The sequence below is a fragment of the Stenella coeruleoalba genome (assembly GCF_951394435.1).
Source record: "Stenella coeruleoalba genome assembly, chromosome: 7".
Taxonomy (NCBI): Eukaryota; Metazoa; Chordata; class Mammalia; order Artiodactyla; family Delphinidae; genus Stenella; species Stenella coeruleoalba.
In genome coordinates, this window is record NC_137153.1 from 76,247,874 (window position 1) to 76,272,148 (window position 24,275).

At 39.5% G+C, this 24,275-nt stretch overlaps 1 protein-coding gene across 6 annotated transcripts in view; it reads left to right on the forward strand.

The window, feature by feature from the left end:
• Positions 1-24,275, forward strand: part of TMC1 (transmembrane channel like 1) — a 387,898-nt gene that overhangs the window by 221,575 nt on the left and 142,048 nt on the right. For 4 of the 6 annotated variants that reach the window (XR_013829012.1, XM_079925955.1, XM_079925957.1 and 1 more), the window contains 3 exons: positions 711-962; positions 5,976-6,044; positions 19,798-22,773. The gene's annotated coding sequence lies outside the window, so the exon portion shown is untranslated. Of the gene's footprint in view, positions 1-710; positions 963-5,975; positions 6,045-8,784; positions 8,953-19,797; positions 22,774-24,275 lie in introns of those variants that run through there. The other 2 variants (XM_079925956.1, XM_079925959.1) reach the window with 2 other exon arrangements.

Below are 24,275 nucleotides of genomic sequence, written 5' to 3' on the forward strand. Positions count from 1 at the left end.
CTACTAAAAGAGGTAAAAGTGGGCTTTAAGAGATCCAAGTATCACAAATTAAAAGAGCAGGTAATTTAAAGTTAGAGCCCCCTTAGAGCCCACTCGTACCTCTTTTAGTAGTTATTTTTTTGGTATTAATTTTTCCCTGTTCAAATAACTAGTGGTTTCTGTCTCCCAACTGGACCTTGACTGATATAGAAGTTAAAAGCTCAACAATAAAGGATTAGTTAAATAAATGAGGATACATCCATATAATGGAATAATATTGGGAGCTGTCAGTGCCCTTCAGTCAAAGCCCACCAGGAACACACTTGTAGCTAAACAAGTTGGATTTGTTACTTTGTAGAAAGGGAGAATGCACATCAGGGGAAAACCACAGGATGTTTCAGTAGGAATGTGTTAGAAAGAACCCATTATAGGATTTGCGATTTGGTTGGATGATTTGGGGGAAGGTTTAAGAAAGAAATTTGGTCTAGATTGTGTGTTGTCAGAATGTGGGGGTAATTCTATGGTTGGACATTTTGCAGTTGCCATAGTGATGTGTTTTTGTCTGTACTTACACAAAGTTATGAAGAGACCTTTCTTTATTTCATCCTGTCATGATCTCAGAGTAACCTTGTCTAAGGCTGGTATTCTGTGAGATTGTTTATGTCCAATAGGAGACTAACATGGCCTTGCTCTGAATGTTAGATTGGTTCTGAACATGAGTTCTTTTTCAGAGCTTTCAGCTATCATGTAAGAAGTCTGCCTACCCTGGGGCCACCACATGGAGTGACCACATACTTACATATAGAGAGAGATGGCCCAGAGTTCAAGTCTCCAGCTATTGAAGGCTTCCATCCTGGCTAACAGACAATTGAATGAAGACGACTTTGAGATGCTGTCAGCCCCAACCATTGTCTGACCACAACTACGTGAGAGACCTGCATGCAGTCAGAACTACCAGCTGAGCCAAGCTGACCTCCAGACTTGTGAGTAAAATAAATAATTACCATTGATTTGAGTTACTATTTGAGGGTGGTTTGTTTTACAGTAACAGATAACTGATACAATGTCGGATAGGCAGTTAGCTCTATAGTTCTGGAGCTCAGGAGAGAGATCAGACATGGTGGTACAGATCAGGAAGTCCTTTAGCAAGGAGAAAGCACTTGAAGTCATAGATGAAGTCATCAGGGAGATAATGTACATTGAGAAGAACAAAAAGAACCCACAGTGGCACCTTTACAATAACACTGAAGTGATCAAGACGAAAGAAGAATTTGCAAGGAGACTGAGAAGGAGTTATCAGATGACATCCATGAGAGATGAATGTTAAGGAAGTCAAGAATGAGAGTATGAAGAAAGAGGGCATTTTCCACAGAGTCAAATGCTGTGGCGGGAGATCAAGTAAAACAAAGACCGAAAAGTGTTCTTTGGATTGAGCAACAGTGAGTTTACCTTGTTGGAAAAAGTAGTTTCAGGGGGTTTCCCTGGTGGCGCAGTGGTTGAGAGTCCGCCTGCTGATGCAGGGGACACAGGTTCGTGCCCTGGTCCAGGAAGATCCCACATGCCGCGGAGTGGCTGGGCCCGTGAGCCATGGCCGCTGAGCCTGCGCGTCCGGAGCACACGCAACGGGAGAGGCCACAACTGTGAGAGGCCCGCGTACAGCGAAAAGAAAAAAAAAAAAGTAGTTTCAGGGAAACTAGGGGCTAGGCAGTGATGGGGGCAGAAGCCAGATTGCAGAGATAAGGAGAGAGGAGAAGATCAGAAAGATACCAAATCCTATGCTGTTTTACTGCGTCATGCTGACTTCCTGCATACTATTCGTCTGTATATAATTTTTTCTACAATTCAGTAACCCAATAAAACAATCACATCATGTCATGAACCTTACAATTCCACAAAAGCATGGGTATATCATGTCCTGTTATATATTTAGTGTCATACTTTAACCTGCAGTTTCCAGTTATAAATGCATTACTCTGTGTGTTTGTCTGTCATTATAATCACTTTAAATCTCTCACTGTTTATTTCTCTTGAAAGTAAAATAGCTCATCATTTAAAATAGTACTCAGTGTTCAGTGTTCATTGGTGCCTTGTAATTACTTCAGAAAAACAATCTCAGTTTACAGGTTATAAACTCCTGAAGCATCTCTGCAGGAGGAATAGCTTACTTTCACCAGAAAAGTCTAGGGAAAATTATTCTAGTCATAGCCTGCTAATTCATTGGCCTGATTGTCAGAGCTCCCATGACAGTTCACTCTCTTGGGAGGCTGGTGTGGGGCTCTGCTTATCCAAGGGGGAGGTCAAGGCCTCCTTGGCAACAGGGAATGAGTTGCAAGGGGGTTGTGGAAAGAAATTCTTTTCAATTCAACCTGTAAGTAGATCTGGACATAATGGCCTCATCTGGCTCCTCTAAGTCTCTCTTTCCCCCTTCTTTTTAAAGGGCAAATCTTATCCCTAACTCTTTCATTATTTGCTTGTGGTTTCCTTGCCAAAGATGCGTGGAGGTAAGCACTATGATGAGGATGGGAGTTAAGGGTTTTTGAATGAAGAGTTTACGTTTCAAAGGACTTGAAATTTATATTTCAAATGTCACTTCCCAATGAGCCTTTACACGTAAACAAAACATGATCAACAGACTTGGAAGGTGAGGAATAGCTTGCATGTTTGACTCCTGTTGCATTCCTGTGCTATACTGCCTGTAACTTTTTTTTTTTTTTTTTTTTTTTTTTTTTGCGGTACACAGGCCTCTTACTGTTGTGGCCTCTCCCGTTGCGGGGCACAGGCTCCGGACGCGCAGGCTCAGCGGCCATGGCTCACGGGCCCAGCCACTCCGCGGCACGTGGGATCTTCCCAGACCAGGACACGAACCCGTGTCCCCTGCATCGGCAGGCGGACTCTCAACCACTGTGCCCCCAGGGAAGCCCCTGTAACATTTTTTAATAGATTCTATAGTTACCTTGTAAATATCACCATTGAGTATATTATATTTAAAAACATTCTTTTGTTAGGTGTAGAAGTTTAAAAAGTACTATTATTTTTAAAAATCTGGTTTTGGCATTTTTTCATATTTTAGGATATTAGAAGCCTCTAAAATGGAAATTTTGTGGGCAGTTCTCAGCATTTGAGAAGCCCTTCCTGGGGCAATAACTTTTACCCTGTGTGGAAAGGTGTGGAGGATAATTCTGTGAGTGCTCAGAGGGGTTTGAAAAGTTGGAAACGAACACTCGTGCATTGAGCACGTTTTGTTGTGCTTAGCACCATACTAGGGGCTACACATTCTACATTTAATCATGGAGAATTGCCTGGAATGAGGCCTGAGAACACAAAGTCCTGGAGGAGATGATTTGAGCTGTCAGCAGAAGGGAAACTGCAGTATGTGGGACTTAAAAACAGCTTGCATGGGGTATGGGATAAGGGTAGAGGGAAAAAAATCTTGGCAAATTTATTCTGCACAAATACTTGTGTCATCCTCATTTGTGTAGACTTTGTGACTTTTTCCCTGGGTTCATCTGGTTGGCAGATGGATGTAAATGCCTTTTAGCCTCAAAGAAGGCACACAGAAGGCACGTACGAATCTTGGCTGTGTGATAAACAGAAGCTGAGCTTCAGAGAATTTCTGGTATGTGTGCGTGTTTGTGTGCACGCGAGCATGTATGCACGCGTTGGGGCTGAACATACCACTGGTTTAAATCTGATTTTCAACTGGGAAGGTTTCACGTACTTCTTTAGCGTGGCCCAAGTGAATATAATTTTGGCAATGAAAAGTAGAGCATGTTCCAAAAGTTCTTTTCTTTTGCCATCAGGGATAGCAGTACTTTTATTTATAGTAATTTCAGGTCCCCAAATACCTTCAGCAGTATTAATGGAGCAAACAACAAAAAAAATTAAGCAGCAGATGATTAGATCATGTGTTATTTTATTGAGTACTTTATTTTCTTGCCTTTGGAAAATACAGGCCCTCTTTTCTCAACTGTGGTAATAGCTAATTCTTTTTATTTTAAAACATCTTTATTGGAGTATCATTGCTTTACACTGGTGTGTTAGTTTCTGCTTTAGAACAGAGTGAATCAGCTATACATATACATATATCCCCATATCTCCTCCCTTTTGCATCTCCCTCCCACCTTCCCTATCCCCCCTGAGCTGGTCTCCCTGTGCTATGCGGCGGCTTCCCACTAGCTATCTATTTTACATTTGGTAGTATATATAAGTCCATGCCACTCTCTCACTTCGTCCCAGCTTACCCTTCCCCCTCCCCATGTCCTCAAGTCCATTCTCTACGTCTGCATCTTTATTCCTGTCCTGCCCCTAGGTTCTTCATAACCATTTTTTTTAAGATTCCATATATATGTGTTAGCATACAGTATTTATTTTTCTCTTTCTGACTTACTTCACTCTGTATGACAGGATCTAGGTCCATCCACCTCACTACAAATAACTCAATTTTGTTTCTTTTTATGGCAGAGTAATATTCCATTGTATATATGTGCCACTTCTTCTTTATCCATTCATCTGTCGATGGACACTTAGGTTGCTTCCATGTCCTGGCTATTGCTGCTACTTTACCAAATTCATTGATTAGCTCTAGTACTTTTCTGGTAGAGTCTTTTGGATTCTCTATGTATAGTGTCATGTCATCTGCAAACAGTGACAGTTTTACTTCTTCTTTTCTGATTTGGATTCCTTTTATCTCTTTTTCATCTCTGATTGTTGTGGCTAAAACTTCTAAAACTATGTTGAATAATAGTGGTGAGAGTGGGCAACTTTGTCTTGTTCCAGATCTTAGTGGACATGGTTTCAGTTTTTCACCATTGAGAATGATGTTGGCTGTGGTTTTGTCATATATGGCCTTTATTATGTTGAGGTAAGTTCCCTCTATGCCTACTTTCTGGAGGGTTTTTATCATAAATGGGTGTTGAATTTTGTCGAAAGCTTTTTCTGCATCTATTGAGATGATCATATGGTTTTTCTCCTTCAATTTGTTAATATGGTGTATCACATTGATTGATTTGCGTATATTGAAGAATCCTTGCATTCCTGGGATAAACCCCACTTGATCATGGTGTATGATCCTTTTAATGTGCTGTTGGATTCTCTTTGTTAATATTTTGTTGAGGATTTTTGCATCTATGTTCATCAGTGATGTTGGCCTGTAGTTTTCTTTCTTTATGACATCTTGGTCTGGTTTTGGTATCAAGGTGATGGTGGCCTCGTAGAATGAGTTTGGGAATGTTCCTGCCTCTGCTATATTTTGGAAGCATTTGAGAAGGATAGGTCTTAGCTCTCCTCTAAATATGTGATAGAATTGGTCTGTGAAGCCATCTGTTCCTAGGCTTTTGTTTGTTGGAAGATTTTTAATCACAGTCTCAGTTTCAGTGCTTGTGATTGGTCTGTTTATATTTTCTATTTCTTCCTGATATAATTTTTTTCTAAGATTTATTTAAAAGGAATATTCTTGCCTGTGCAACAAGAATATGGACAGTACAATTGACCTTGTCTCTTACTCTTGATGATTTAAAGAAAAATACATACATAAGAATCAAATTCTTTGAATTTGTTAATATTTATTATAATGGAAATATACATGGAATGGGAATATACATGAAATGACACTATATTGGAAACATACAGCAGTAACTAGAAAAATGTCTATTATTTATTGAGCAACTACTATATACTACATTCTTTCATATACTCATTACCTAATTTATATTCAAAGAATCCTATTAAGGTATGTTTTAGGATCACCATTTGTTCCAGTTTTGTCTCAAAAATATTAGGTAATTACTCCAAGGACTCTGAATAGCAAAGCTGGGAGCTTGAACCTAAGTTCGGCCAACTCTGAAGTTTATATTCTTTCCACTCAAACATGCTGCCCCTTAAAGTCATGCAATTACTGGTAATGACACTCAGTTCTATCACTAGGAAGGCAACTGTGTTTATTAGTCAACACTGTTCATATTCAAAGAACCATTTACTGAACTTCTGCTTTCTTCTAGACATGATGATAAATGATGTGGAATCTAGAGACCAAAGATGAGGTGTCCCTGCCTTCACAGAACCCACAGGTTAGTGGGAAAGTCTAGGAAGAATATTAATGATTATGGTGCAGGATGTTAGACATTATGAGAAATATAACAACAAGCTACTACTAGAGCCTGGAAAAGACCACAGGCTCTGTGTGCATGTGTGGTGTGTGTGGTGTGTTTGACTGAGGTAAGATAAAGGACATTCAAATGGAACAGCACATGCAAAGTAAAGTGATGGAGAACATATGGCTTATATGAAAAACTGAAAATTGTTTGGTTTACCTGGAACATAGTGGTAATGGGTGGCAGAGTGATGGGAAATGAGAATAAAAGGTTTTGAGAGGGACTTCCCTGGTGGTCCAGTGGCTAAGACTTTGCGTTTCCACTGCAGGGGGGCACAGGTTTGATCCCTGGTAGGGGAACTAAGATCCCACATGCTGCATGGCCAAAAAAAATAGCCTTTGAGAATGGTGAAATCAAGGATTTTACTTTCTGTATGGCCATAAACTTTCAAAATTGTCTTGATAAGATAAATATTTTCCTTCCTATCTTTTGAAGACACACTGTACTATCATAGTATTTTCCCAAAGAGGAAATGCAATTAGCACACAAGTATATGGGAAAAATAGTCTTATTGGTAATCAAAGTAAAGAAAAATATTAACCCAACCAAAGGATGAAACTAATAAAAATATCCAGTATTGATAAGTATAAGATGAGCTAGGCATATTTGTATTTTGCTGATTGTTCTATAAACTGGTCCAACACTTTTGCAAAGTTAAATATATATTAAGATATTTTAAATGTTTATGCCCTTTGAATCAATGGCACTAGTTTTGGAACTCTGTAATAAGAGAGCTATAAATATTTATTGCAAGTTTCTTTAATGGTGAACCATTAGAATCAGCCTAAGTCGCCAGAGTGCATCACTTTGATGCAACTTAAGGTACCATTAAAAATTATGTTTATGAATAGCATATAAAATGCATTTAACACAATTCTAGCTAAAAAAGTAGGATACTGAAATTGTATATATACATATATATATATACATACACACACATATATATCCCTTCTCCCACTCCCCTACACCATATAAAACTATGCATTTTGTGTATACACACACACACACACACACACACACACATTTGTATCCCCTGTCTTCCACTCCCCTAACACCCAATAAAAGTATACATTAAAAAAGAAACTGGAAATAAATCCACAGAATGTTAATGGTGGTAGTTGGGTTTTAGTGATAGGACTATGGGGAATTTTTTCTTTTTACTTTTTTTTTCTTTTTACTTTTATGCATTTTCCATATATTCTTTAATGATTGTTTAACTGTCAGAAATAGTACTAAATATTTTGTTAATGAATAGGAAAAGATGCTTGTAGAGTCCAGTTTTATTTTTTTGTTTCCTGTTGTCTGGTAAACTATTCTCAGATAGACCTGGCCCGCAATTATCCGCAAGGGGATAATTCTTTTAAAAAATTCCCAGTATTGGCAAACTTTCTCTTGGAATAGCTCTGCTGAACTCAAATGAGATCTTTTCTCCCTAAGCTACTTGCCCTTCTGTTTTTCTGGAAAGATGGAATTCATGAAAAATTACAATCTACAGTCTACAAATTGCTATGTACTACAGGGTCTATTAAAGAATATGACATTTTATTTTGCGAACTATATCTCCCAGGCTACAATGCCCCATAGCTAGTCTCACATCAAATGCAACCTTCCTGAACAGTCGTTTTCTCAAAGCTCCTGTCTCTTTAGAAAGTAAGTTGTTAGGGAAAGCAGAAAGTAATTTGTTAGGGAGAGCAGGTGGCTCTGAAAACATCAGCCATCCACACACTCTACCTCTTTGAGAATAGTGAATCTGAACAAGTGTCTCCTTGTCAAGGATGAACAATCACAAAAGATGTTAATGAAGCCCATAAAAATAAGAGCAGGGTGTAAGAAAACATGACCATTATGAAATAGCACAAAGCTATGAGGAAAGAACAAGCCGGATGAGAAGATACCAAGTGAGACTGAAAGAGATGGGAGAGATAGTAAAGACTGACAAGGAACTAAAGTAATGCAAAAACAATAAAACATTCATGCCAAGGGAGTAAAGAGTCAATGATGCATATACTCACATGGAAAACAAACTTGAGAAATTTTTGCAGAACATAGAATAAAAGGACAAGAAGATGGAAAAGGAAAAGGTCATGGATATAGAGGGCAAAGAATGGAGTTAAAGGAGTACTTTAAGTACTCCTAAGGAACCAACAAAGATAATATAAACAGAATAAATATTAAAAATATAATGGAATAAAATGACTCTGTTGAAAGAAGTCAAAGTATGTAGATTGAAAAGGTTCACAGATTCTAGTAAAAAGCATTCAGAACAACCCCCCCCCCAAAGAAATACTGCAAAGTCCATTCTTACAACTACATTAATTATTAGGATTTAAAAAATAAGTGCTCAGGAAGTAGAAAAAATTTGCCAATAAAGGAACTAAAATTAAACTCTTTCTTATGTAACTCTAAATTCCAGAAGAACTTGGAGATATATCTGCAAGCTTTGCAAGAGGCTGGATTAAGATGTGGATATTCGGGACTTCCCTGGTGGCACAGTGGGTAAGAATCCACCTGCCAGTGCAGGGGACACGGGTTCGACCCCTGGTCCAGGAGGATCCCATATGCCGCGGAGCAACTAAGCCCGTGCGCCACAACTACTGAGCCTGCGCTTTGGAGCCCCTGAGCCACAACTGCTGAGGCCCGCGTGTCTAGAGCCCGAGCTCTGCAAAAAGAGAAGCCACCACAATGAGAAGCCCAGCAATGAGAAGCCCACGCATCGCAATGAAGGGTAGCCCCCCACTCACCGCAACTAGAGAAAGTGCACGTGCAGCAACGAAGACCCAATGCAGCCAAAAAAAAATTTTTTTAAGTAGATATTCAAAATTAGGTAAGCACACTTTCATTGACAAAGGTGGTAGAAAGATGTACTTTTAGAAGTAGAAGTTCTCTACCCCTATATACTTTTCTGCAAAATATAAGATAAAATATAAATAAAATGGGCTTGACAGTGTACATTAATCACTGACAGATGATTCAAAAACATAATTTAATAACAAGAATGTTAGCATGTAAAAGATGTGTAGAATTTTTCCTTATCCAATTTGCTCAACAAATTTGTGGATCCATAATAACTTGATATATTTTGTTGCCTAAAGGGGAAGCTTGGCCTTACCTTTTCTGTTTTTGCTCTTTTCATGGTACAGGAAATATATTTTTGCTAACCAGTTATTCACTTCATGTTTAAAGTGGCCTTTGTTGCCCTTTTGTATGGCTGTTGTGTTAGGTCAAAGGTAGTTTCCTGCCACATGCCTAGGCCACTTTTATTTATTTATTTATTTGCAGTACGCGGGCCTCTAACTGTTGTGGCCTCTCCCGTTGCGGAGCACAGGCTCCGGACGCTCAGGCTCAGCGGCCATGGCTCACGGGCCCAGCCGCTCCGCGGCATGTGGGATCTTCCCGGACCGGGGCACGAACCCGTGTCCCCTGCATCGGCAGGCAGACTCTCAACCACTGTGCCACCAGGGAAGCCCTTAGGCCACTTTTAAATGATGTGGCACTGCCCTCAGTTCCTACTGTGGGGACCACATGCTTTGTCCTACTTGGGTGCAGCCAAAATTGGACCATGGTGGGCACCTGACCCATGACCACCAAATTATAGGTGATTAAAAGAATGGGAGCTGAGTCAGACTGTCTAGGTCCTAATCTAAGGTTTGCCACTTGACTTTGATCTTCATTTTCTTCTTTCATAAAATGAGCTTAATGATTATTCCTATTTGATTTGTTTGAAGTAAGGATTTAGAGTTAAACCATATGCTGTTTGGTACATGATACCTAATCCTGTTGCATGTTATTGTTATTATTATTATTTGAAAAGATGGGGTAAGTCAATCAAATTCTCTCTCCTCTTTTGAATTTGATTTGGGAAAATCAGAATCAGGCAGCTAGCAATGGGAATAAGAGTTTAAAGCATGCATAGAGAGGAGCTATGAGATAGAGTTGCCAGAGGTGATGGCAATCTGGAGTTCGCAGATAGGGGAAACTAGATTAAGCAGATTGTGTCTTTAGGCAAATCTGATATAAACCCAGGCAGAGTCACATCACCTCGCTGAATGCGTGCCCTACAACAGTTGTTTTTAGCACATATACATTCACCCCTTAGAGACAGTTTCTCTCTTCTATGACTGCTGGACCTTTCAGCTTCACTAAATAGGGTAGCTCCCTGTTACGGACTGAATGTTTGTATTCCCAGAAAATTCATATGCTGAAATCCTCATAATGTGATGATATTAGGAGGTGGGTGGGAGGGCCTTTGGATGGTGATTAGATCATCAGGGTAGAACCCTCATGAATGGGATTACTGCCCTTATAAAAGAGACTACAGAGAGGTCTCAAGTCCTCTTTCTGCCAGGTGAGAATAAAATGGGAAGACTGCAGTATGCAACTAGGAGAGGGCTCTCATCAGAACCCAACCATGTTGACACCCGAGCGAACTATGAGAAATAAATTTAGCCTCCAGAACTGTGAGAAATAAATTTCTGTTGTTTAAGCCACCCAGTCTGTGGTACTTTGTTACAGTGGCCTGAACAGACTAAGATACTCTCATTATACAGGGAAATCTGCCAGAGTTAAAGGTAAGAAAAGGGAACCTGGGATCCAGAATAGGGTTGAAGTGATCTTCCATTCTTCCTTTGATGTCTAGTCTGCCTTCTGTCTCTGCCAAGCAACAGAATAAAGACTAAGCTTCTACCCATAGCAGGCAAGGCCTGCCCTGATGTGAGGATGGGCCAGCTTAAAGGAGCCTTACTAAGTGCATTTGGTAAAGAAATTTGTGTACATTTCAATTAGTAACATATCTAACTTGTTTGGACTTGTACAATTTCTAAGAATAATTATGAAAAATGAGGTCATTCAAAAGGCTCATTTTCTAAGATTTCAGTATATAGTTAGCAATGTGGTACGGAATAAATAAAATGGCACAATTTGGGGGTTGGTGCCTTGTATATTTCTGTCCCAGATCTTTCCAGTGCTTTTAATTCTTTCAATAATAAAGAATACAGCAACGTGTGGATCTTTGAATCTATGGTATATAGTAACTGTCAGCCTAGAGCAGTGGTTCTCAACCAGGGATGTTTTTTGTCTCCTGCAGACATTTGTCAATGTCTGGAGAGTTTTGGTTGTCATAACTTGGGGGCTTGCGATTGGCATCTAGTGGGCAGAGGCCAGGGATGTTGCTAAATATCCTACAATTTAGAGGATGGTCCCCCCACAAAGAGAATTATTTTGTCAAATATGTCAATAGGGCCAATATTGAGAAACTCTGCCCTAAAAAAAGAAGTCTAGAACTTCTATTGAATGTTCTTTTATTCAATCAACTAATGAGAAGAAATATGGGGGAGACAAGCAAAAACATCAGCAGCCCTCCGTGGCGTTCAGAGTTCCTCAGGTCTGGAGCATTTCAGATGTTTGCTGTTTACCAATGACGACCAATTTGTTTATTTTCTAAAGTTCAGAGATTTCACAGGGACATATTATTAAACTGCCTATTATTTTCTCTTTTCACAAGCCTATTTTAATGGCCTGGTATTGACATGTCTGGCATAGAGATCTTATTGTTCTGAGTGCTGGATCTATTTTCACTTACTCAAGATTTTCCTAGTCAATACATCCTTTGACCTGAAAATTCAAGAAGTAGAAATCCTACCCATGGTTCTGCCCTGTCTCTGTCCCCAGTTGGCAGGTCTTCTACAAGCTCTTCAGTGTACTTTGGATATAGTACCTCCTATCGGTTTCATAATTAGAACACTTTATTCCTCTGAACTGTTTAATTTTTTAAGTTAATCTCTGGTTAGCCATAAACATTCAATTCTGAATTATTCTTCTAGTGTCAGAATAGAGGTCTAAATTATTACAGTATTAGAAGACTAATCAAGATCACCAAGAAAACCTCATGAATATCCCACTGTGCCTTACCTAGCATCTGATAGGATCAGATATATCTTGAAAATTTGCCTGACAAACATGTTGACATATAGTTTTATTAACGAATCCTAGAAAGTCAGTGGAAAAATCCCTTCTATTCTAAGTTGTTCAGGCCACATTCTTGGATATAGGGGATTCTGCATAAACATCTTCACAACTGGAAAAGTATAAGAGAATGAGTATTCCATTAATAAGGAATTCCTGATATTTTAAAAATATAGTCTAGCACAGAAATTACTACTTAGTAATTTTTTAAAACATCTTTATTGGAGTATAATTGCTTTACAGTTAGTTTCTGCTGTATAACAATATGAATCAGCTATATTCATACATATATCCCCATATCCCCTCCTCTTGCATCTCCCTCCCACCCTCCTTATCCCATCCCTCTAGGTGGTCGCAAAGCACCAAGCTGATCTCCCCATTCTCCCTGTGCTATGTGGCTGCTTCCCAATAGCTAGCTATTTTACATTTGGTAGTGTATATAAGTCCATGCCACTCTCTCACTTTATCCCAGCTCACCCTTCCCGCTCTCTGTGTCCTCAAGTCCATTCTCTACATCTGTGTCTTTATTCCTGTCCTGCTCCTAGGTTCATCAGAACCACTATTTTTTTTTTTTTTTTTTTTTTTTTAGATTCCATATATATGTGTTAGCATACGGTATTTGTTTTTCTCTTTCTCACTTACTTCATTCTGTATAGCTCGGGGGTAGAACATTTGACTATCTAGTAAATTTTGAAGGGAAATCTGAGGGAAATTTTTTGAATTGCTATAATTTTCAGAGTTTTCTCCTGAAGTAGTGTAGATGATGATCATGTCCCCCATTCTAGAGAACTTACTGTGGTCCCAACTTAAATGCAGCTTCTCAGACAGTCCCTTCCTGGTCTCCTATTTAAAACATATGCCTTAAGCCCCACACCCCATCACCTGCCTATACAAGACCAATATTTATCTATCCTATTACTCTGATTTTCTATCTAAAAGGATCTTATTTTCTCGTACACTAATCTATCATTCCTTGTACACTATAATGTCTGCTTTCATCTCATGAGTAATTAAAGCCTGGAAGCCTGGGAGTTATTTTTGAATCTTCCTTTTCCTTGCTTTTTCCTACAATTCTTTAAATTCACCAGCTAGTCTTGACTATTCTAAGTCCAAATATGTCTTGAAGTCATCTGACTCTCCCAGCGTTCACTGCTGTCATTGTAGTCCAGGGCCCCCATCGATGCTCACTGCACTATAGCAGTCTCCTGTCTGTTGTCCCACTTTACTGCATCCCCATCTCTAACCTGTCTGCACAAAGGAGCCGGAAAGAGTTAAATAAAAATACCAACTGTGTTGTTCACTATGCCATTATACTATTCCAGGCCCTGTTATATGTGGGTTCTCAATAGTATTGGCTGAATGAAGGCACAGACAGAAATAAATGAGCAGAGAGAATGAATTGACAGAAAATCTCCTTCTGTCTCATCTTACAGAGGGGGCTAGTGACACTTGTTTAAGGTGGCAGAGCTACTACATGTCAGGTTTGGGACTAAAACCCAATTTTTCTAAGAATGGTCAAGGGTTTCTTTATAGAAAACACAGTCATATCTCCTCATTCCTTTTTTTTTTTTTTTTTTTGCGGTACGCGGGCCTCTCACTGCTATGGCCTCTCCCGTTGCGGAGCACAGGCTCCGGACGCGCAGGCCCAGCGGCCATGGCTCACGGGCCCAGCCACTCCGCGGGATGTGGGATCTTCCTGGACCGGGGCACGAACCCGCGTCCCCTGCATCGGCAGGTGGACTCTCAACCACTGTGCCACCAGGGAAGCCCCCTCCTCATTCGTTTTTACTCTTAACGAATTAGTTGCATTTTATTTCACTTTACTGCACAATCATTGTTCATCTGGATTGGAAAATTGATACCCATTTTCTGTAAAAATCATTAAATTACTGAGGAACATAAAGGAGTTAAGAAGCAATTCATAATCCCTCTGAGCATGTAATTTTTACTTTCATCTTCATGCTTTTCTTCTTCATTGTTATTTTTTGCCATAAGTATGCATTTATTTTTATAGTCAGGAAATATAGAGTTATATCAATGTGTTAAGAATTTCATTCATGGGAAATAACTGCTGGTGATATTTTAATGTAATTTATTCTAATGTTTTGTGGGTTTGTTTGCAGTTTCTGGGATATGAATTTACATAATGCACAGGAAGATATTTTAAAGAATGCTAATCATAAGTTTAAGAAAGTAGGATTCATAATTTTAAATGTGGTCCACACAATTAATAAATATAGCTTAGCATACTACTTCTAATCCCTTGAATTTTTATAGCAACTGACTTTGACTGCAAAATGTTCAGTCTTAGAAACCTAATTATTCCTTAGAAAAATCCTTTGAGAAAGGGAAAATAAATTTTGTAGACTTTTTATTAGGTAATGATAGCAATAGCATAACTCTACCTATGTATCTATATATATTTTTAGAAGCCACATTAATATTTAAAAAATATTTGACATTTTCCCAAGGAATTTCTCTGCAGAAATTGTTTTTGGATGTATGTATAAAGCCTTGAAGTAATTTATAAGCTTCTTCTCTGGTCTCCACGTATGTTGGCAGACTTACTCATGTAAAATATATGCTTGAAATTTACTATAATAGTTGTTATTAAAATAAGCAGTCTTATCTAATATGTAGAGGAATAAATTAAAGGAATTTTAACACCAAAGTTATCTTTTCTTAATTAAACAAGGATTGTATTTATTTTAAAATTACATGTCAAAAAAAAAAATAAAAATAAAATAAAAATAAAATTACATGTCATACTCAAGCTGCCCTCAAATGTAATTTAATTTTCTATTATCTACATTTTAAACTAGCTATTTTATTTCATTGTTCATCTTTCTTAGTTCTTTAGGCACTATCCACCCCTTCCCCAACTCTAGCAACCAAATTAATTGCATTTTGCATCAAAATAATTTAAAATAGACCAAAGAACCAATTCCATAGGCCAATTTGCAAAAGCATTATGCACCTACATATACAATCAGAAAATGCATTTCTGATAGAATGCATTAAAAATAATATAATATAAATTAATATAATTTTAAAAAATTAAGTGCTTAGCATAATGCCCAGCACAGAAAAAGCACTTGGTACATGTATGTCAATGTCTTTGTAATTGTCATTTTTATTGATGATGTGTATTGGTACTACTAAAGGTTAATGGGATGCCTGTATTATGCATGATAATATTACAGTTAGGGTGACTATATGTCATAGCTGGCCTGGGAAAACCATGGTTTGTGTCCATTGTCCCAGTGTCCTTTACAGCTTAATATTTTAGCACTCTCAAAAGTGTCCTGATTTGGATGATCAATCGCATGGTCACTGATGTATAGTACAAAAGTAACCGTAATGAGAAGGCCCCAGTACAGTCATCACTCATCTCTTGATTTGGGCTTAACTGTATTCAGGTCTAGTGAGAGGGTGACTGGCCTGAATGACAAGACACTTTCCAAATGTGGGAAAGTATATTTAACATTAATAAACTCATTCCAGTGCCTATCTCCTCTTATGTTTTGTAGATGAAGAATCAGACAACATTTAAGAAACTGAGACCACAAGCCTTTACCTCACCTCACCCTTCCTGTCAGAGTTGTTTTTAGTTGGGATTTGGTTTTGGATGAAAATTTAAATAAATTTCTTAGACATGCCCATCTTTTCATTTGGCAGACAAGATGGACTAGAATTGGGGTGGTCATAATCATGTTTGTGGTTGTGGCACAAACCAGTGACACTTGAGTGGCAGTCTTTCCCATACCAGCTACTTGTGATTTATTTTGGGGTTGTAGGCACTACTTCCATTCTTGATTTTTTTTTTTTCCTTCAGGGGTTATGCAATCTGTCAATTTAAAAATAGCTATGTAGTCATATACATGTAGTCTGATTGCCGCCCTCCGGTTTGATCTATGTATTGCCTCTGTGGTTTGTCGATACACCTCAGTAGGTCTTATAACTTGAAATTGTGCTTTACTATGTGTCTTACATCTTTATGACAATGTCAAATGGATGTACCATGTCAAAGACAGTCTTCTTCACTGTCCTCTATTAGAGAAAGTTCAGTGATGGCTCCAGAATCTCCTGGATTTAGTTCTGGCTGCACAATTCATGAGGCTTAGTGCAAATTGAAAATGTAGAGCCTCATGTTAAAAAATTATTAGGAATTTCAAGGTGGCAACAGCAGAACATTAAGTCAAGAATGGGGCCCTTCTATTCTTGAGATCCCGTGCAACTGCATAGATATTGTACCATGCAGTTAGCCCTTTCATCTTTTAGTCTCCATTTTCCTTCCAACTGACAATTATGGACCACTTATTATGTATGAGGCACTATGCTTGTTATTTAATATAAAAATAAACTAATTTTTAGATTCTAATATTCCTGCTTTTAGATTTTGATGATTAAGACCCTCATCAGATAGATAAAATAGCACACAAATTGTAGCTATATTTTTGTCGTCTTCAGATCAAACACTTAGCTGTAATTTCCTATTCATCAGTCCTAAGTTGCAGTTCCTCTCCTCCAGATTCTTATGATCTATGTACTAACTATAGGATCCCAGCAGTCCCCGTCTCCCTGTATCTCTAACCATCCCACACATTGCCTGTTCTATTCCTACAGAGAGATTTATTCATGGCTAGGTAATAGATCATGCTATTAAGGTGTTAGTTGAAATGGGTTTAAAGCAGGGGTTTAAACTCAGATGTCTCCAGGGGTTGGGCAGATAATATGAAATGTTCTTTTTCTGTTGTCAATTAATTTCATTTTTAAAAAGACTCAATAAAGGCAGAAAAAAATAACTTCAGCCCAAAGTTAACTTAAGAGTTGTCAGTTTCCAATTTTTCTTTTCAGTCAGATTTACTGGAATATAATTCATATGTAATCAGTTCACTCTTTTAAGTGCATAGTTCTATGAGTTTTGACGAACACCTACATTTGTGTAACAACCACCACAGGCAAGGTATAGAATCCCCCAAAATTCCCTTGTGCCTTTTTGTAGTCAATTCCTCCAGCTCCTGAGAACCACTGGTATGTTTTTTTGTCTCTGTAGTTTTGCCTTTTCCAGAATGTCATATAAATGGAACGCTACAGTATGAACCCTTTGGAGACAGACGTCTTTCACTTAGCATAAACATTTGAGATTTATCCATATTGTATTTGGGTTGTTTCTACCTAATTTTCAAAGATATGTTTCCTACCTTCCTTCCCTCCCTTCTTCCCGTCTTCTATTCTTCCTTTTCTCTTTCCTTCTTACTTTCCCTCTCTCCTTTTGGGTATCAATTGTACAAAAGTAAATTAATCTTGGTATTTGTTTCATAACACACTATTATTATTGGCCCATGCATAGCTTTTATTTTAATAATTTTATTGAGATAAAATTGATATACAATAAACTGTACATACTCAAGTATACAATCTGAAAACTTAGATAGAAACTATCACTGTCACTGTATTTTCTAGAAAATTTTGTAAATTAAATAATACAGCATGTACTTTTTTCTATCTAGCTTCTTTCACTCAGCATGATTATTTTGAGATTCATGTATGTTGTTGTATGTATAAATAGTTCATTCCTTAGTATTATCAAGTAGCATTCCATTGTATGGCTGTATCGCAATGTGTCTATTAACTTGTTGATAGAGATTTGGATTGTTTTCAGTTTTGGTTACTATAAATATTCATGTAAAAATCTCTATAGGGACATGTGCTTTCCTTTCTTTTGGTTAAATAAATATCTTAGAGTGAAATAGCTAGGTCATATGGTAAATATACGTTTAACTTTTCAAGAAGTTGTTAAACTGTTTTCCAAAGTATAGTATGTACCATTTTACATTCCTACCAGCAGTGTATGAGAGTTCTAGTTGGGATTAGCCAGTCTTTTTCATCTTTTCTCCTACACTTGGTATAGCCAGTCTTTTTAATATTAGCCATTTAAATAAATCTGTAGTGGTATCTACTGTGGTTTTAATTGCATTTCTCTAATTACTAGTGATGTTGAGTATCTTTTCCTGTGCTTACTTGCCATCGTTGTCTTCTTTGGTGAAATGTCTGTTTAAATTTTTTGCACATATTTTATTGAATTGTTTGTTTTCTTATTAACTTTTTTTTTTTTTTGCGGTGTGCGGGCCTCTCACTGCTGCGGCCTCTGCCGTTGCGGAGCACAGGCTCCGGACGCGCAGGCTCAGCGGCCATGGCTCACGGGCCCAGCCGCTCCGCGGCATGTGGGATCTTCCCAAGCCGGGGCACGAACCCGTGTCCCCTGCATTGGCAGGCGGACTCTCAACCACTGCGCCACCAGGGAAGCCCCTCTTATTAACTTTTGAGAGTTGTTATATATATTCTATTATATATTCTGATTTTGAGTCCTTTTGCAGATGCATGAGTTGCAAATATTTTCTCCTTGTCTGCGATTATGTTTTCATTGTCTTAAAGTACCTTTTGAAGAGCAGACATTCTGCAGTTTAATAAAGTCCAATTTATCAGTTTTTTCTTTTATGGATTGAACATTTGGTATTATATCTAAAAACAAGATGTCTCTGCCTAACCCATAGTCTTCTGTGTTTTCTTCTAAAATTTTTACAATTTTAGATTTTACACTGGTTTACAGTCTATTTTGAGTTAATTTTTGTACATGGTGAGATGCAGACTGAAGTTATTTTTTAAAGTTGAAGTACAATTGATTTACAATGTTGTGTTAGTTTCTAGTGTATAGCAAAGTAATTCAGTTATACATATATCTACATATTCTTTTTCATATTATTTTCCATTATGGTTTATGACAGGATATTGAATATAGTTTCCTATGCTATACAGTAGGACCTTGTTGTTTATCTATTTTATATAGAGTAGTTTGTATCTGCTAATCCCAAACCCCTACTTTATCCCTCCCCCACCCTCTTTCCCCTTTGATAGCCATAAGTTTGATTTCTGTGTCTGTGAGTCTATTTCTGTTTTGTAAATAAGTTCATTTGTGTCACAGTTTAGATTCCACATATAAGTGATATCATATGGTATTTGTCTTTCTCTTTCTGACTTTTGAAGTTCATTTTTTTAATGTATGGATATCCAATTGTTTTGACATAATTTATTGAAAAGACTATTATTTCTCCACTAAATTGTCTTTGTACCTTTGTTAAAAATCCTTTGACCATGTATGTGTGGGTCTATTTCTGGTCTCTCTTTTCTGTTGCAGTGATCCATTTTGTCTCTCTGGATACCAGTATCACATTGTCTTGATTACTGTAGCTTGCTAGTAAGTCTTGAAGTTAGATAGTGTGTGTCCTCCAGCTATTCTCTTCTTTTTCAAAGTTGTTTTTCCAGTTCTAAGTTATTTGCATTTACATATAAATTTTTGGTTTTAGCTTGTTGATTTATTCACTTTTATTGCTATATAACATTCTGTTTTGTAAATATTCCATAATTTTTATATTCCATAATTTATATATTTTTCAAAGTTTTGCTAAGAGTTTCCTATCAAAAACAGTGCTGATAAAATGCATAGTACTGAATCCTCATGAATATGTACAAGAGTTCCTTCTGCATATTCTTAGTAGTAAATTTGCCAGGTCATAAGTTAAGCAAAAATTTATCTTCACAGGATTTAACTGGATTGTTTTCCAAAGTGGTTGAGCTAATTTATACTCTTATAAGACACATACAACAGATCCTATTTATCCTAATTGTCCAACATTTGGTATTGCAGGCTTAATAATCTTGCCAAACGGTGAAAATTGATACCTGTTGGAGGAGGTCATGAACAGGATATGATCGCTGGTGGACCCATGAGCTGGACTTGGGCAATTGGAGGCTTCTCACCCCCTCCCCTGTCCTTGGAATGTATGTTCTGCCTACAATTCCCATAGCCGGAACTGTTTTGAGGACATAGCCTTGAGAGAGTAAGGTGTTGAGACCATCTGGAGTGAATATGTGACTGAACCCAGTTAAGGCCTCTATATAAACTCCTAAGATTCTGGCAGGTGGGTGCAGAGATCTACTTGTCTTGTGATGCCCAAGACAAGTTCTCCTGTAAGTTCCCTTGCTTATTAAAATTGCCACCTACCAAGTAGGTGCAAAACCAACCATTGTTGAACTGGGCAGGAGACTGAAGAAATGGATCTTGGAAAAGAGGCATCCATGGGGGAATCCCAGGGTTGGCCATCATCCTTCATGTCAAGAGGGGTTGCTCATATGTTGGATGCTTGTGGACCACCACACGAGTACGGCGATGCCCTGAAAATGCCCACTGGTTTAATGCACTTGCTTGAAGAACTGAGCATAACACAGTGCTGCAAAGGAGAGAAATGAACCGCTGCGCAGTGGGCTGGCCTCTAGGGTGGGCAGTACAGCTTGACACTGATGACCAACCAGAGGCTGAAGCTTGAGTTAGAAAGTTGGAAGAAGAACTGAGGTTAGAGAAGGATGTGCACTGTCCACTGCCCTGCTCGCTTCGGGGCTGGCAGACAAAGTGGGAGAGAAGGATGATTAAGTTGGAGACTTCAGCATGCTGTTTTGCAAGGCCAGGAGGGCTCAAGCTGCCATGGATTAAGGTCTGAGCACCTGTGACAAAGCCCAATTGGGACACTAAGTGGTGGACTCCCTGGGAAAGTGAGGAAAACAAAGGTGGATTTTATGGTGATTGACAGTGAAACTGATGATACACCCCATGTCATTGGACCCGTAATTCAAAGGAAAGCAAAAACACAGCAACAACAATCCCAGCCAGTAAGGCAGCCCCCAATTCAGGAAACATACCTGATGAGAGAATATATGCTCACTGAGCTTATTGATATAATTATCAAGTTCCAACAAAAGGCCAGGAAAATATCCAGGAATGGTTAGTATGGTTACAGGATTGAGGGGCAGGGGAGAGGGGGCAATGGCATTTCTCTGACTGGGCAGGAGGCAGAAAAAAGAGCAATATCACCACACAGCCTTCTCTCCAGCTCAGGGGTGCTCAGGGGTGAGGGGCAATGGAGAGGTCAAGGCACTCACTCCCTTATAGATTGGATTATTCTATCCTACAGGGAAGCTTGACCCAGTAAGGGGGTCTCTCTGGACATATGAGGCCCTGGATATATTTAGAGGAGGTACAACAAATTCTTAGGGAGTGGGAAATGAGGTAGGCCATCTACGCCCCTGTCTTTGAAGGTCCTGATTGGGCTACATTCACTGCAGGAATGAAAGCCAAGATACTCCAGTATGCCTTCGGTACCTGGTATGCGGCACTGATACCCGTCCTGAGCCCAGTCATAACAGGAGACGTTTTTGATGTTGGGCAGGCTACTGCTGATCTGGGGGATACTGACAAATCCCAGGAATAGGTACAGGATGTGGGAAAGACCTAAGACAGAGAGGGAGCTCAAGAAGACAACAGGCTAACCCAATTGGCTGTAAACGGTCTGGTACAAGCAACCCAGAAGCAAATGTGGTTTGACCTCATTGCTGCAGGGATCACACCTGAAAAGATAGACGGGCAACCTAACACTGTGTTAGCTGGCCTGTGGAAAGCCTTAAAAGCTGAACAAGAGTTCAGACCTGCCCCACCTGCCTTACCATCCCTGATGTACCTACTGCTACAGCAGAGGCCTCAGGGATACAGTCCTATTCGGGGTGGGTACCTCCCACTCCCCGGGTGTAGGATATAAGCCAAGATGGCCTCCAAGTGAGGGCCGTTGGGGGCAATTGGAGGCCACATGTTGAGCTCACTATTCACTGGTACCCCAGAAATAAACAAAAGGTGACAGCTCTGATTGATATGTGAGCTGAATATACTCTAATACCTGGTAAACTTCAGGAATTTTCTGGGCCTTTCAGCGCCATCGATGGTTTCCAAGGGCAGTTGGTTATGGTCAGGAAGGTCCCTTTGACACTGCAAATTGGATGTTCTCCCCCACAAGAATATGAGGATTTTATCTCTCCAATACCAGAGAACATATTGGGCACGGACATCCTGCAAGGCCAAACTCCGCAACCTCTATCGGTGAATTCTGCCTCCGGGTTAGAGTAATCAAACCAGTACTGCTGAGGGGAAATGCCAACTGGGAATCAGTAAGCCTACACTTCCCCCTAACGAAGAGTGGTAATTGTCAAGGAAATAGGAGAAACTATCCAAGAACTGCACTGAGTGGGTATTCTACACCATGTCCATAGCACTTTCAACAGCCCATTATGGTCGGTAAAAAAAGGCAGATAGCTCATGGCAGATGATGGCGGATTACTGAGAATTGATCAAAGTTACGCCCCCCATTCATGCAGCTGTGCCCAAACTTGGCACCATCTTAGATAATTTGGCCACAGTCCTAGGAGTGGACCATGCTGTTCTGGACTTAGCAAATACTTTTCTTCAGAATACCTTGGCTGCTGAGTCACAAGTTCAATTTGCTTTCACATGGAAGGCACGATAATGGACTTTTCAAATTCTTCCCTGAGGCTACCTGTACAGCCCCACAAAATGTCATGGGATGGTGCCTGGAGATCTGTCCCTGTTATTCTTCCCCACATCTGTAAAATGGACCCATTGCTTTGATGATATAATGTCGACATATGAAGCCTTGCCTCTGCTGACTTCACACTCTGCAGATTTTGCTGGAACACCTGTGAGCAAGTGTATGGGAGGTGAATACACAGAAAACTGAAGGTGCAGTCACCAATGTAAAGTTTCCGGGAGTCATATGATCAGGTAAGATGTGAATTGTCCCAGAGCTATTATGGACAAGGTGCAAGCCTAGCTAATCTGTAAGAACATGAAAAAGGTGCGAGCTTTTATAGGAATTTTGGGGGTTTGGAGGACTTATATTCTCTACCTGGCACAGTGTTTCCATTCCTTATACTGCCTGGTAAAGAAAGGACATGTGTGAGCCTGGAGATCAGAACAATGAGCCACCTTTGAGAGGGCAAACATACTAAGGAGATTAAAGCTCTAGGCATCTCCCAAGCAGGGCTACCATTTGAGTTAGATGTGTCTGTGACTCCAGAAGGTATGCGTTGGGAACTGTAGCAGAGACAATAGAAGGAGAGAGTAGCCCTAGGATTTTGGTCCCAACTCTGGAAGGGGGCAGAAACCTGGTATAGCCCATAGAACAGTGGCTCCTAGCAGCATACACAGCACTCTTCCAGTAGAGCCTCTCACGAAACAACAGTGTATCATGGTAAGAACTTCTGTTGCTGTCAAGGTTGGATTGCGAATATATTCCACCGACCTACCTCTGCCATAGTTCAAACTCCCACTTTGACTAAGAGGCATGCCTGTTTGCAGAAGAGGACTAACCTGTCCTCCAGCCCACTGTCTCTAGAAATGCAGGTACAACTAGGCCCTATAGAACATGTAGGTTTTCCAAATGCCTCTGTCCCTAGTCCTGTGGCAGCCCCTGTAGGCTGTAGAGGGGGAATAGTGGAAATTGCTGCTGATGCCCAGTAAACAGAGGGGTCTAGTAGGGGCAACCCACCCACATGGACTGCACTTGCTATTCAGCCCAACACTGACACCATCTGGATGGAAACAGGAACAAACCACAGCAGCCAATGGGCTGCACTCAGAACATTTTGGCTGGTGATCACTCATGAGCCCTGGCCATTTCCCTTTGCACTGAAAGTTGGACTGTGGGCAACTGCCCTCCTCTACCTTCTTGGGGTTGACATGGCTGGTGTCACCACTGCACGGAGGGAATTGGAAAGCACTAAAGCAGTACATAAAGGAAGAACAAACTAGAGTTAGTACTCTTAATTCATCTGACATTAGCAATATTGATCCAAAAACCTGGCCTGTGGCACACACTATCAGTGGGCATTCTTTTTATGTCAATCAAACTGCACAGCCTATCAAATTGCTGACCAGAAGGGTCCTATGAATACCATCATCAGAGCCATGGGTGGCTACACTTAGATTTAGGATGTACTCACCTCGGCTATTGGACCTGTGAGCACCCATTCACCCCTACACTGGGACCAGAAAAAGCATTTTAAACAGAACCTGCCTTACTGTACCAGGGATATAAGATAGATATCACCAGAACTGCGCATTCTATTACATCAAAAGATAGTGACTAGTTTGGTACAGAATGGTCACACCATACAGGTATTTATTGGGGAGACCCAAATGAAACCCAGTGGTTCTGTGGCATGAATCTTTGGCCATGGCTTCCATCTAGGTGGTTCGGCCACTGTACCCTGGGTTTTCCCTGG